Consider the following 14,573-nt stretch of genomic DNA (forward strand, 5'->3'; position numbering starts at 1 on the left):
ATATTTTATATATTTTGTACTTTTCGCTTAGACCTTTTCAATCTATGTTTTAGAGTTGCACACTTTTAAGTTTTTTGAGTCTCATTTATTTTATTAAATTTAATTTGACAACATCAATTGCTATACGTTGACTGATATATCTAATTAGGAATTGTTATATGTAAACTTACTTTTAGTCCTTTATGGGTTAAATGTTACAATAAAAATCATGTAGTTTTCAAAAGCTTCCCTTCTTTATCAGTAATGTGCGTGTTAAACACAATTTATCCCAGTTTCATAAATGTTCACTCTTGTTTTCTGTTTATCTTAACAACTACTTACACAAACAAAAAATATATATATTTATATTAGGGTATGCCTTATTTGCATTTTCTAGATTTTTAATACTTCCAAGATGAAATATTGTTCTCCGTCATTTAGAAGCCAAATGCTAAACATTTGAAAAAAAGTGGATAAGGTTTAGAGGTTGCGTTATTGGAACTTTCAAGTTTTGGTCAAAGTAAGAAGAATCCAATACCTTTCCACAGTCCGAAGTTCTGGACGGTTGGGAAGATTTGCCTCCCATGGTACGAAATTGACAATCTTGTTTGAATACTACACAAGGGCTTTTATCTCGTAATGACATGATGTAACATCGGGCCAAATATATGAAGACACTCTGTTCTGCTTTGAGAAATGTAAAAGCTGTTTTTATGGACATTCCCTAATATATATTTCTGTGTTTGTCGTGCCTGATATCACAAATGATTGGCTTTTTTTGCCATGTGTACTTTCTTTTATAAAATTTTACCTTAATTTTTGCTTCTGAGTTCTTTACCGCATTGCGATCTGGAACTTTCTGAACTTCATACGACTTCAACCGATCATTATCTTTGGCTCTGCGCACAAAAGAATCAGAGTATTTAACTTTACGAGCTGCTTTTCTGATAGGTTCGGTGCTCTTCGAAAAAAGTTGTTAGACTTATTTTGCCTTACCAATATATTTTAGACCTTTTCCATATTTTCTTTCAATGTTCATGTCTTTCTTATAGTGTTTCATGGCTCTGGAAATAGTGTGACGATGAACCTTCAAATCTTTTGCTATATTTATACCCTACACCACCATAGTGCGTTTGTGCAGATGTTTGTAACACCTAAAAATATTAGTCTAACACCCACCTCAAAGTATACCGATCGACTTAGAATCACTTTCTGAGTCGATTAAACGATGTTCGTCCTGGTTGGCTGGCTGTCCATGTAAACCTTGTGCGCAGAGTACAAGTCGCAATTTTGAAGATATTTCGATCAAGTTTGGTACATATTATTTTTTGAAACTGGCTGAATTCGGTCCATTACTTCACCTAGCCCCCATAGAAATGTCCTTCAGAAATTGGACTTTATCGGTCATAAATGTTTAATTTATAAATGTATCTCCACAAATTGCACTCCAAATAATTTTTATATATACAAATTCATGTCACCAAATTTTGTTACGATCGGTCCATAGCTCCCATATAGACCCGCTTCCGAAAATCACTTTAACGTGCATAAATCGCTTAAAAATTTTGGTATACCCACAAAATTCAACATAGTAAACTTTCATATAGATATAAATCACACGACCTAATTTCATGGTGATCGGTCCATAATTGGTCATAGCCCCCATATAAGGCCCACTTCCGAAAATCACTCAAAAATATAAATTATTGAAATTTTAAAATAAAAATGTTTTTGCTCTTTTACTTAGTGTAGGGTATTATATTGTCGGGATTGACCGACCATACTTTCTTACTTGTTTTTTTTCGAAATTTTTTTGGAAAAAGAATTTTTGACAAAACAATTTTTTGAAGAAAAAAAAAATTCGGATTAAAAAATATTTTTCCCGATTTTGACCTATTGTAGGTCGAACTTACTACAGCCTTATATACATCGTTGCAATGGAATTTAAAATATATATCATTAGATATCCATATTGTCTTTATTAATGACTTAGTAATCCAGATATTAGGGTGATCGGTGCGGTTTTTAATAACCGGTTATAACCGTTTTTTTTGCTAAGGTCGGTTTCGGTTTTTTTGAAAAGCTCACATTTCGAATATCGAAGAAACCGAGGTTTTCTCCTCAAATAGCCGGTTTTTTCTAAAAGTGTGTTTTTATGAGTTTAAAAATATTCAAAATCCAAAAAAAAAAAATTAAAACAAATACTCCAACTATTTTAGAAGACTTTTTATATTTAGAAAATCTCACAAGTGATCTGGAAAGCCTGAAAACTTAGTCAATGCTTTGTTTTCTATATATCCTACAAATTCACCAAGTAAAAGATAATTTTCAATGTCTAGTTTTATAAAAACAAAAAAAAAATCGAGCATTTAAACCGTGTTTTATTTATTCCTAAGATATTATTTTACCTTCATAAGGTCTTCAAATTTACTGACGTTAACGATCATCGGGTCAAATTTGACCCAAATAGAAAGTAGATTTTTTAAAAAAACCTAACGTAGTTGCTGAAAATATCAAAAATATCAACCACTCATTTTTAGAAAAAATTCAATTTTAATTTCAAAATGGGTAACATTTTACTCGAATACCTTTGAAGGATAAGAAAGACAGTAGTTCAGCAAGTATGATGAAAAGAGACAGATATATATTATAGCTACCAAATATATATTGTAGTGCCCAAAGCTCTGAAAAAATGTAACTTAATTAATTGTACGTAACAAAAGTCCAAACAAGTTTATAGATATTTTTTTGCAAAGTTGTTTTTCTAAAAACCTAACATAGTTGTTGACATTTGAAATGAAATAAAATTCATAAAATATCAAAAATATCAATTACTCACTTTTAGAAAAAAATAAATATTAATTTCAAAATGGGTCAAATTTAAACCGAAGACCTTGTGAAGGATAAATGATATAATCAAAATGGTTTTAATCACTGTTATTTTAATAAATAAAACTTTTTTTTATTTCTAGGCGTTTTAATATTTTTCCAAAAAACCGGTTAACCGGTTGTTAGAAAAAAACCGAAACGGGTTTATATTAAATTGCAATTTTTCGAAGAATCGATCACCCTACCAGATATAGATCAAAAATAGGAAAAAATCACGGTTTTTTCCTTATATCTCAGCCATTTGTGGGCCGATTTTGTCGAGCCGGAAGTATGAATCATGTATGTAAGTTATTTACAGAATTTCAACATACAGACGGACATGGCTATATCGACTTCGCTATCTATAACGATCCAGAATATATATACTTTATAATACAAATTTAAACAAATAAAAAATGTTGATATTACAAACGGAATGACATGTCATGGTCGATTAGCAACTATTCGTAACAAATAAAGTATAGCTGTTAAAAATGGCAGTTTTAGTACTAAATGTTTGAAATTTATTTTAAAAATAAATTTTTCTTAAATTTTGCATTTTTGAAATTAAATGTAAAATTTAGGATTTCACCCATCAATTTGTATATTTTATATTTCAAAATTTCTGGAATAATTAAATACAAAAACTATTTTGAATTAAATTTAGTTTTTAATTTTTTTTTTTAAATATTGCTATGTTGATTCGAATATCGAAACTTCTAATAAAAAGTGCAACATCTGAACTTCATCCGTTTTTGCTTAAATTTTCAGTATTTGGTTCTCAGATGATGGAGACCTTGGTAGTATCAAAAATCTAAACAGTGGAAAATAAGGGCGACCCTAATATACATATATTTATATATATTTTTGTATGTATTTTATATTTAACATTTATTGTTTATTTTTGTTATTATTATTGTTATTTTCTTTTGGTTTTTTTTTTGTTCTCCATGTTGTTTTCCTTTTGTAAAGGATATAACATTGAATGGTGGCTGTTTACACAATTTTTGCGTGCTGTTGTTTATATTGTCGGTTGGCTGGTTGGTTTGTTTGTCTGTTTGCATTTGTCATAATTATTTTTTAATAACAAACCATTAATTTTTATTTAATTGTTTGAAATTCATAAATTTCATTTCTCATTTTCCCACTCAACGAAACGGAAGAGTAGTATAAGAGAGGTGTTTTTTCAGTAGTGCGAAAACTTTTTAATATCACGTGATGACTTTAACAGAAAATAAATAAAATCATATTTCACACAGAGACAGAACAAAAGCAAAAAAAGAGAGTGAAATGTAAAATATCATTAATAATAAAAACACCTTTGACTTGTGACTGAAGACGTTAGATTTAAATGGTAATGAATGAATGTTAAAGTCATTTATCAATTATTGTTTAATTTATTATTTTATTATTAATAATAATGACAATTTAAATACATACATATAATATAACCAGCAATTTTATACATTATGCTTTAGGTCACAAAATTTATCATGCGACAAAATAGGAATATCATGTGCACCAGGAGTTTTACTAGACGATAAATAAAGCGTTTTTTTTTAAATAAATAATATAGAATTCATTTTCTACAAAATTACTTTATTGGTACAATTTATACATCACGGAAATCGTTTTTATGGTTTGACTAACTTTAAGGAAATACATAAGTTTTTGGCGTATCTCGGATAGGGTTTATAAAAAACCGACTTTTAAAAAAAATCGGGTTTTCGGTTAACCGAAAAAGGGGTGTGAATGGGTGTGATAGGTAAAATTACTAGTTCGGGACAATCGTAAAGAACTGCTGGGTGAAATAGTAATTTTATCTATCGCTTAGTGTGTCAACTAGTTACAGAAGTAGTTACGCGACTAGTTATTTTAATACTTGTACCTATGTACTAAGCAGGGGGTCAATTCATCCTTTTTGATTACAATGAGACTTTCTAATGGCTGGTATATAGTAGTCAACGCTAACTGATTACTTGATTAGTTAATTATCTAGTTATTTTAACATGCACTTCTGCTAATTTACCTCAAAGTTAGTTAAAAATACATCTCATATAGATTACTTCCAATATATTACTTCTGTTAGGTAAGCCAGTTATCAGATATTAGTGACAATTTGTGTCTATAAGGGATACAAGGACTTCCCGCTTAAATACTGGATACTTACATGGTTAAAATGGTACAAAATAGATTCAAAATAAATCGAGTTCTACACAGAGAAAACAGATTCGTGATAGCAACCGAATTTGTTTCCAATCGAATGATTCTACCTTAGTGACCGAATTTTACAGTTGTGGCTACCAAATTTTAGAAGGCGTAACAAAAGTTTGGTTGCTTCAAGCGAAATTCTTCTTTGTCAGCTGACTTTCTGTTGATAGAACTGAAAAATTCTATGTGTGCAACCGAATCATTCGATTAGCAACAAATTCGGTTGCTACTACGAATATGTTTTCTCTGTGTAGTATTGGTTTATTATTCTATTTTTATTAAAAATTTTGTTATAAATTTATCTAAAATGCATCATGAATGCATTTTTAAATGAAAATATTAATTTTTTAACTGTTAAGTTTAACCCTTTCGGGACGGAGTTTTATTTTGAGAGCCAAAATATATATGGTAGACATTTTTGCATTGTGGAAAAACTATTATGTTCTGCATACTCGGAAATCCTGAAATCGTTCTTCTATCCGGGGTCCTATAATCCCAATTATCATTTTTCGCGGGACATGGCTAATTCGAAATTAAAAAATTAATAGCACATCATAATATTATTAAGGCCCTAATTTTGTAAATCACGCCACCAAAGTGATATTTATATGGAAAGCAAAAACAAAATTTCAAAAATTTTAAAAATTTGTTTTTGTTTTATATACAAAATTTTCAAATTATGAAAGGCAAACCAACGCTTGAATTTTGGAGCGTTTGTTCTGTTAAGAATTTGTATATAAAACAAAAACAAATTTTTAAAATTTTTGAAATTTTGTTTTTGCTTTCCATATAAATATCACTTTGTGACGTGATTTACAAAATTAGGGCCTAAATTTAGATGAAAGTACACATTTATTTGCATTTTAGAAATGTAGTTAGGGATTTAATTTGGGGAATGGTCCAAAACACTTATAACACAAAGCGTTGTTGCAGCCTGAGCATATCATCATTGTACGTTTTTCAATACTAAATGAAGAACAGCGGACATAGCGAAACGCTTCTCTTGCTCTACTGGGATACTTGTCTAATAAAATAAAAATGGAGAAAGTCAGGAAATATTGAGACCATCTTATATAAGTTATAAGATATAAAGGGAAATTTTTGGGAAATCGGAACCCAAACGAATAAATAAAATAGTTTTAAAAATTTAATATACCCGTGGTGTCTTACTTTAGGTTCCCCTGGCTGCGCCCCTGGTGGGTCCATGATATTCAAACTCAAAACATATTATGTTTATGTTTATTTATGTTTGTCAAATTCCATTCACATTCTCAAATTTTAACAATGAGAAATTCACTGTCAAGTTGGTTTTGGGGTTATATAGATAAGAATTGGCCTAATACTAGGGTAATCGAATTATTCGATTTTTCTCTTGTTCGAATAAAAAGAATAATTCGAATAAGCGATTTTAACTTGTTCGAAAAATTCGATCACATGTTTCAAATTAATCAAATTATTGGAATAATTAAAATTTTTTTAAAAAATTAAAGAATGAAGTTTGATGTCGGTTTTTTAATATTTTATTGTTAAAGAAAAACAAAAAATAACTTAAAGTTAACAATTCAAGTATATGATAATGTTAAAAAACATTCGAAAACAAAGTCCATCATTAAATTTTCATCAGAAATATTCTGATCAGATTAACTCCCGAACAATCTACAAAACAATTGACTAGCAAACCCTTTAGTTTCCGTTTTGGAGCTATGCTTTAAAAAAATTTGAGCTAGTTGGACATGATCCTGAATTCAAATACAATATAAACGTATTAAGAACTTTTTAATGTCGTTCATTAATTCGGGTTTTAAATTGAGTAAATAATTCTTTAGTAAATTAATTATTCACTATTTCTAAATTATTTATAACAAATTGTATAATACATCAAGCTTTATCAATGTTGCCGAATCTTTGCTTAATAAAGTGGTCTTGGGGAATTATACAATACAGAGAATCTGTCCAAAGTTTGATATTATTGTCAGTGAACGTGGCTAATTTGAAGTCAGGCAGTGCATGACTGACGCATTTACAAATATGCAAAAAGTTTATTACCATGTTAGGCAAAGATCTTCAGCGATGTTCAAAATCATGTATAAGACGAACTCCACTAACAAAACGTTAGTTTGCAATATTTGTATTTATCATTCTTTCATTATAAGTGTCATCCTCAATATCACAATCACATTCTCCATCACATTCAACTCCACTTTAAGTTAAAATTTTGATTATTAATTGCGATTCTTCTAATATTTCGCCAGCTAAATAACAAATATTTTATTCCGTACCTTTTACATATTTTCATTGTATCAAGTCCTTAGTTAAACATTTTGAAAGATTTGTTTTTATAATTGTAACTTCTTGCAGTAATATTTATATATTTATAGAAGGAGCTATCGGAACACTCATCTACAGTGATCGAAAGTCCCTTTGTCTTTAGTTATTTGTCGAATTTCAGAAACAATACGATTTTTGTGAGTCATTATTACTTATTTAAATTTGGAATTATGACAAATTTTAAGCAATTTAATAAATTTAAGTATATATGAACATTTATTCGATTATTCTACATAAAATTGCTCGAATTATTCGTTATTCGAATTATTCGATTAATCGAACGATCATTAGTCGAATGAATACCCATCCTAATACAGTAACAAATGACAACTTATAGCGAATTAGCAAACACTATTTCTTTGTAAACTTGTGTTATTAAAAGAAATAAAACTTCAATGATAAATGAAAGTAGCGACAAATTATTTTAGGGTCATCCTAATGTATATAAAATATACATAAATGTAATAAATTGCAGCTTATGAAACATTCATATGCCTTTCCCAATGTGTCCCTTTTTTATATTCCTCTCTATTTCAATAATTTATTACCAAATTTTTTTCCTCCATAACACACATTCACATCGTCATTATTTTGAAGGGGAGAACGAGAATTAAATAAAAATTGTTTATGACCATTATGTCGGACACTTGAAAAAATGTGTTAAATATTATTTACACCAAATATACAAAATAAACGAACCCAAAAAAAGGAGCGTGAGTGTTATTCTGTTACTGGTGGCTACTGTTATTATTAATGATGACAATATAAAAACATATAAAATTTTCACGTTTCTTTGATAAACATTATTACTTATATATTTTTCATAATTTTTATGACAAACATTAAATTATTCACAAGCTCACACTTTTATTTGAATACTTCTGGTTTGTATGGGCTTTGTAGGGGAGACAGAAAGTAACTAAGGGCCTTTTACTAGATTTGTAACAATTAAATTTTGCTATATATTGCCATGCAATAAGTAAGTAGCTGACATAGCGAACATTTAAGTCGACTACAATATATTTATTACATTTAATCATATAAAAGAAACCTTGTTTTATTAATTGTGGTCATAAATGTTGGCTTTTTGTTAACGGTTATAAGAATAAGTAAAAATTAAATTTTTATGATTTAAAAGATATTGATAATAACTAGTTTTTCATATCTTGAACCCTTATTAACTTACATTTGAATTTAATAGCATGTAATTAATATTTTCTTCTGTAGGTTGAATAAAGCAATTTTGGTTAGAAAAACTGACGTCACCTAATCGATTATGTATTTAGAGAATATTTTGAAAATATTTTATGTAACAAAGCATAAAAAAGAAATTTTAAATACCCACAAAATATATGTTTAATTTTGTTATATAGCCAATATTTTTATATGAAAACATTACCCTTTAGTAATCATAATAATTACACAAAGGTACAAAGTCTAAGTATTTCGAAGCAAAACTTCGAAATACTTAGACTTGTTTTCTTAAGTACAAAGTAACCAAATATTAATTTTCCATTAAAATTAAAAAGGTCCTTAAAAATCTTTGCACACCATTTTCATTTAACACTCATACACATGCCAAAAATCACTTAATGAAAAATAATTAAATCTTTTCATAAAATTTTGTTTCTTAAATAAATGTGGATAATTAAATGAATATTACAATTTTTTTACAAATTAATACTACTTAATATTACACAGTATTGTCCAATATATTATTTATAAATTTTTAATGAATAAAAAACAATTCATGCAATTATAATTTTTCTTTGAACGCCTACATAGCTCAGTATTCGGACAAAACTAAAGATATCTTTAAAAAAAAATCATAAATTTTCATCTTTTCGCAAATGTAATTTCAAGTGCCAGTGAATAATTTTCCAAGCAACAGAGCAATAAATGGAATATTTTTGTCTTCTTCTATATTTATTTCTGTTTTCTGAGATTTTTCCTCCACTTAATTTGTGACAGAGACATTTACTTGAATTCATGGTCAATTAAATCAACTTTGTTTTCATTTATAAACAATTTTTGAAAATGGAGAATTTTATTTATTATCAATGACATACATTCATACACAGCAACGCACAAATATATTTTAATAACAGCTTTAAATGTGAGTGCAAGTTTTTGCTTATAAGGAAAAATAAAGAAATAAATGTATTTTCTTTTGTAAATAAAGTAATTATTTATAGGAAATTCCCAATAAGCTTTTTTTCTGGAATTCAAGTTGAACATAATTGTAATTAAGGATGTCCAAGTATTTATATAAACAAATGAGTTTCATCGATTTTATATTTTTAGAGCAGAGGTCAGTCTTGGACAGTTTAGACTAGAGTTTCCAAAAAAACCAAAGAATTTCAAATCCGCGGTTTCGGTTTTAAAAAATTGAAAACCGTTTTTTTTCGGTTTTGTGATAATTTATTAAATATTAAGTGTTATATTAACAAAATCAGTTGATAATATAGGATATGCTATACAAATTTAAAATTCAGAGTTGACTGGTGTTTAAGAGGATAAAAGAAAATTGGTACTTTTTCTTTTTTTTTAATATATTAAATTAGTTTGCTTATATTTATTAAAGTTGGCTAATATGCCTCTCAGTAAAGAAAAAAATCTAGAATAGGGGGCTCAATGGTATTATGATACCAAAAAAGGAGAACTAAACCAAACTAAGGAGTATATTTTTCTTCAAATGGTACTTTTTGAATTTTCTGTAATATTGAACATAGAATAGGAAATTATGTACTTTGATTTCAAATTTGACGGGGGTTCAAGTGTGGAAAATTAGATTTTTTATTATGTTAAATTATGTACTTTTGAGTAAAGAAAGTCATTAAGACATCTATAAGACATTGAGGTAACAAAAACTATTAGTATTTTTTCATTTTTCGAATGGTATTTTTTGACATTTCTATAATATTGAATGTATAAGCAGAAAATTAAACACATATGATCGTAACCGAGCTAGAATCTTAAAAAGAAACTCGGATATTTGAAAATTACTAAGTCTTTGTTACAAACATTTATCATATTTTTTTTTAAATAAATAAACATTCATTTGAAGTTTAATTGTCAGGAAATACTCGTATGATCAATATTTATAATGGGTTTGTGTCATTCTTTATTAACAGGTTTCCTTGCCTAACCTGCGAAAGGTAGCGTTCTACATCATCTGAAGTAATTATTTTAATGCAATTTAAAAATTTAAAGAAATCTTTAGATATTTTTACATCGATTTGTTTTTAGAGAAATTGAATGAAAAAATTGGTTTTTCATTTCTAAATTTTGAATTTTGCTACTGAAAATAGATTAAAATTAAAAACCGAAGGTTTTAGACCATTGACCGTCAATGTGTGAGTTTCTTATATATGTGAAACCGAAAATAAAAAACGAACATGAGTTATTTTACATGTGTTGCCAGTGAAGGATATCTTCATAAGAAATTTGGTTCAGTGCAAAGCAAATCTATTGTTGTGAGAGTTTGGTTAACAATGTTTTAGACCTTGAAAGGGCAAACTAATAAATTTTACTCGAAATCCTGAATTTTATATAGGTACCCATGATATCCCAAAATAGGTAGAATCATTACATTTTGAAGTTTTTGTCTTCATTTAGCATTTATTAAAATTGAAAATAATTTTCTTAATTTTTTGAAAATGTAAACTTTGGAATTTTAGATATTCATAAATAATTATTTGATTTTTATACTCACCAACTATTTTTACATTGATACTTCCTATCCAAATTTGCTATCAATGGTAAAATAATAGATATACATATTAGCGATTTTTAGTTAAATTTTAACTATTTTTTTTCATGCTAAATTTTGTGGTACTTTAAAATAAAATTTTTATAAATACGAAATTAAACCTAAGCTCTCTTTTGTTGTGACTTTCTAGTTGTATTTTCCGTTTTGCTGTTTTAAGGGATTTTTGCGGAACATCTTAACCCCTTAACTCCCTGTTTTAAAGACCCATGCCTTGAGGATTTGGAGGGTTAACATATTCTACAAAAATGTTCTCCGTAATATTTTATTTAAATTTTCTCAACACATTTTATACCTAAAATGAAAGGATCACATGGTTTCTTATGCAGATTAGCAACCCCACTCTCAAATAAAATTCAGATGTAAAATTTCAAAACGCCGATACACGTGTCTTTTTTTTTGTCTCCTCTATCAAAATTTATTGGTCGGACATTGTAATTTTTTTGGTGTTGTACAGTGTAATTAGACTTGTGCTTAGGGTTTTTATCCCGGGAATTTTAGCAATTTTTCACTACCCGATTCCCGGAATTTTTAGTCGGGAATCCCGGGAATTAAAAATTGGCGAAAATACAAAGAAAACAAGTTAGAACTCTATTTTTTCACCAAAAAACCGTGAAATGTGTTTTTACCGTTTTTTGCTTATATGTCGGCAATAATAGACCGCTTATTAACACTATTTATATGGGGGTTTTCGCATGAAAATTTAAAAACAGATTTAATTTTTTATAGAATTTATTTCTTATTGAATCATTCTAATTTCTTGAAATTTCTTCTTAAAATCCATAACAAAATAGCTTCAAAAAAGTATTAAATCGTTAAAGTTTTCTTCAATTCAAATCTATTGCAAAAAGGTTTAATTATTTTTTTCAATTAATTTTGTAAATGATTAAAACAAAACTGAATCAAGAAAAAAATGTTAACTCAATTTGAATTAACAATAACATAGAATAAACACATAGAAAGGAAGGAGAGAGTAATATATATTGAAAAATTACTCTCTTTTCACACATACGGGTGATACAATAACAAAATACATGCAATATATTCTCATGAATTAGGTTTTTGACAACAGACTTAGGTTTTTGGCTCTCAGTTACCTATCTAGTTGTTGTCTATGAACAATAATTTAATCATTCCAACTTTGAATAAATTCTCTTATTAATTAACTACAAAATTAATTTAGTTTAAACAAAGGCTTATGAATGAATTTTTAAAAATTAAATATTGGAAATAGATTTATGGAATGAAAGGCTGACATTTTTTAATTACGGATTAAGATTTTAGTGAATAAAGCTCAACACTAAGATTTTGTACGAAATTTCTCTATAATATTCCTAATTTACCGTATCATTCTATATTTTGGGAATAGCCGGGTACCCGGGAATGTAGAACAAAAATTTCCCGTTTCCCGGGAATCAGAAAAGGTCGGGAAATTAAAAACCCTACTTATGTTTAATAGTTCATTTCAATTACAGCTTATTTTAGTTCATAGTTCAAAAATGAACAATATAGCTCTTCTAGATCAATCGCTCTTTTTGACTTTTGAACTACATATTTATAAAAGACCAAGAAACGATTGATTAGAGCTAAAATTCACCTTATATTTTTAATTTGCTACCAGTTGCCGTATAATTCTGAGAACGGATTCTATCCATTATGACTTTTATTATTTTGGCATTATGTCAGAATGCGTATAAAAAGAAACAGGAAAAACAACGAAAACACGTATTTAGTTATGAGATTTTGTTTGTCATTTCTTAATTTTGAATTTTTCTGCTGAAAATAGATTAAAAGTAAAAACCGAAGAATAATTGTCGGATTTGGTTTTAGGCCTTGAAAAACCGCGGTTTCGGTTTCGGTTAAACCCGAAATATCAGTGACCGTTGAGAAATATTAATCCTTTTTAACAAACTGTTTACAAATGTTGGAGAATATGAACCCATCTTAAACTTTCATTACCAGGTAATGAGTTAAAATGCATAGTTTTTGCATTGGAGTCAAGTAATTACTACTTATAAATATGTTATTACGTTAATATACATATGACATATTAATAGTTATGTCTTACAGAAGTCGTTATTATTAAAAACCGAATCAAATGACTAGAAAACAGAAAATAAATTAGTCATTATAAGATTACTTCCAAGCAATGTATGTGGTATGTAGTGGACATTTATAAGTAAGTTATTGATTAATTGCAAGTCATCATCAAGATTATGCAGTGAAAGTACATTATTGAAAATGACTTTATAAAATGGCAAATATACTTCAAAAATATTTCAATACTCCCCGACTGTACAATGCCACTTTCTAAATCATACATTTTAAATGAAATAAATGAATTTAAATGAAATGAAATTATTAAATATTTATAAATTCCTAATGACTATTATTAGGAACTTATAAATATTATAAAGTAATTTCATTAACTTGTATGTATTTAATTAACTCATTGAACTTTCTAAAATATAAGTACTCTTTAATGTATGCAAAATTTATATACTTTCCAATTTCTGAATATTTAAATAATTTCGCTCAGTCAACCATAAAAAAACATAAATTCATTTCGAATTTCTACTAAGACAACTCGGGCAATGTTTTCCAAAGACAAGCAAACAATAGAAGTATTCTTTGTTTTGCCATTAATTAATGCTAAATTCCAAAACCATTTTGTACAATTTTGACATTTAACTGACTACAGAAGGGGTAATGCGCAGCAGTGTCTTCTTGAATAAATTTCTATGTAAATTCCAATTATTATTCACTGGCTCATTGATTTTAGCCACGCCGAAAAACAAGGAGAAATATTTACTACATTAGTGCTGATTGTCAATTCATTTAGTTTAAACAAAAGCATTCATTTTTCGTTGAACTTTATGCATACAAATTATTTAATTAGTAGTTGTCATGGTTTTCGTTCAACGTTTTTCTTAGGCATTCTTATATTATATTTTGTTCGAGAGAAAAATTTCTTATATTTAAACGACTTTTAAATTAAACTTTAAGCGTATTGTAATGATAATTTACAATTTGAATTTCAATTAATAGTGAATCTTGTCTTAATTAGAAGTATATCTTATGGCACTCAAACTTGTATTGGTTTAATTAATAATTCTTTCATTACTGGATAATTGTTATACTTATCATAATTTTATTGAAGTTGAATTGCGTACATAAGGCTTGTGAAGAGGGTGCTTGGGAATATAAAAATATGTATGTAGGTATGAACTTATGTCAATATCTTTGTGCGTGTTATTTAATGAACAAAGTTACCCTAATAAGATGCACTGCAATTAATCTTGTATGTTCTATCAAGCAATAACTGATGGTAGTCGGAAAATAAAAACGTAGAATTGTGTTCATAAATTTTCTGTTTTAATCTATAATCAGAACAAGATTGTTATTAACAAAACATTAT

The 14,573-nt window shown here is 27.7% G+C and overlaps 1 protein-coding gene across 1 annotated transcript in view; it reads left to right on the forward strand.

The window, feature by feature from the left end:
- dpr11 (defective proboscis extension response 11) overlaps positions 1–14,573 on the forward strand; it is a 172,194-nt gene that overhangs the window by 44,806 nt on the left and 112,815 nt on the right. The gene's annotated exons all lie outside the window — the stretch shown is intronic.

The sequence above is a fragment of the Calliphora vicina genome, chromosome 1, assembly GCF_958450345.1.
Source record: "Calliphora vicina chromosome 1, idCalVici1.1, whole genome shotgun sequence".
Taxonomy (NCBI): Eukaryota; Metazoa; Arthropoda; class Insecta; order Diptera; family Calliphoridae; genus Calliphora; species Calliphora vicina.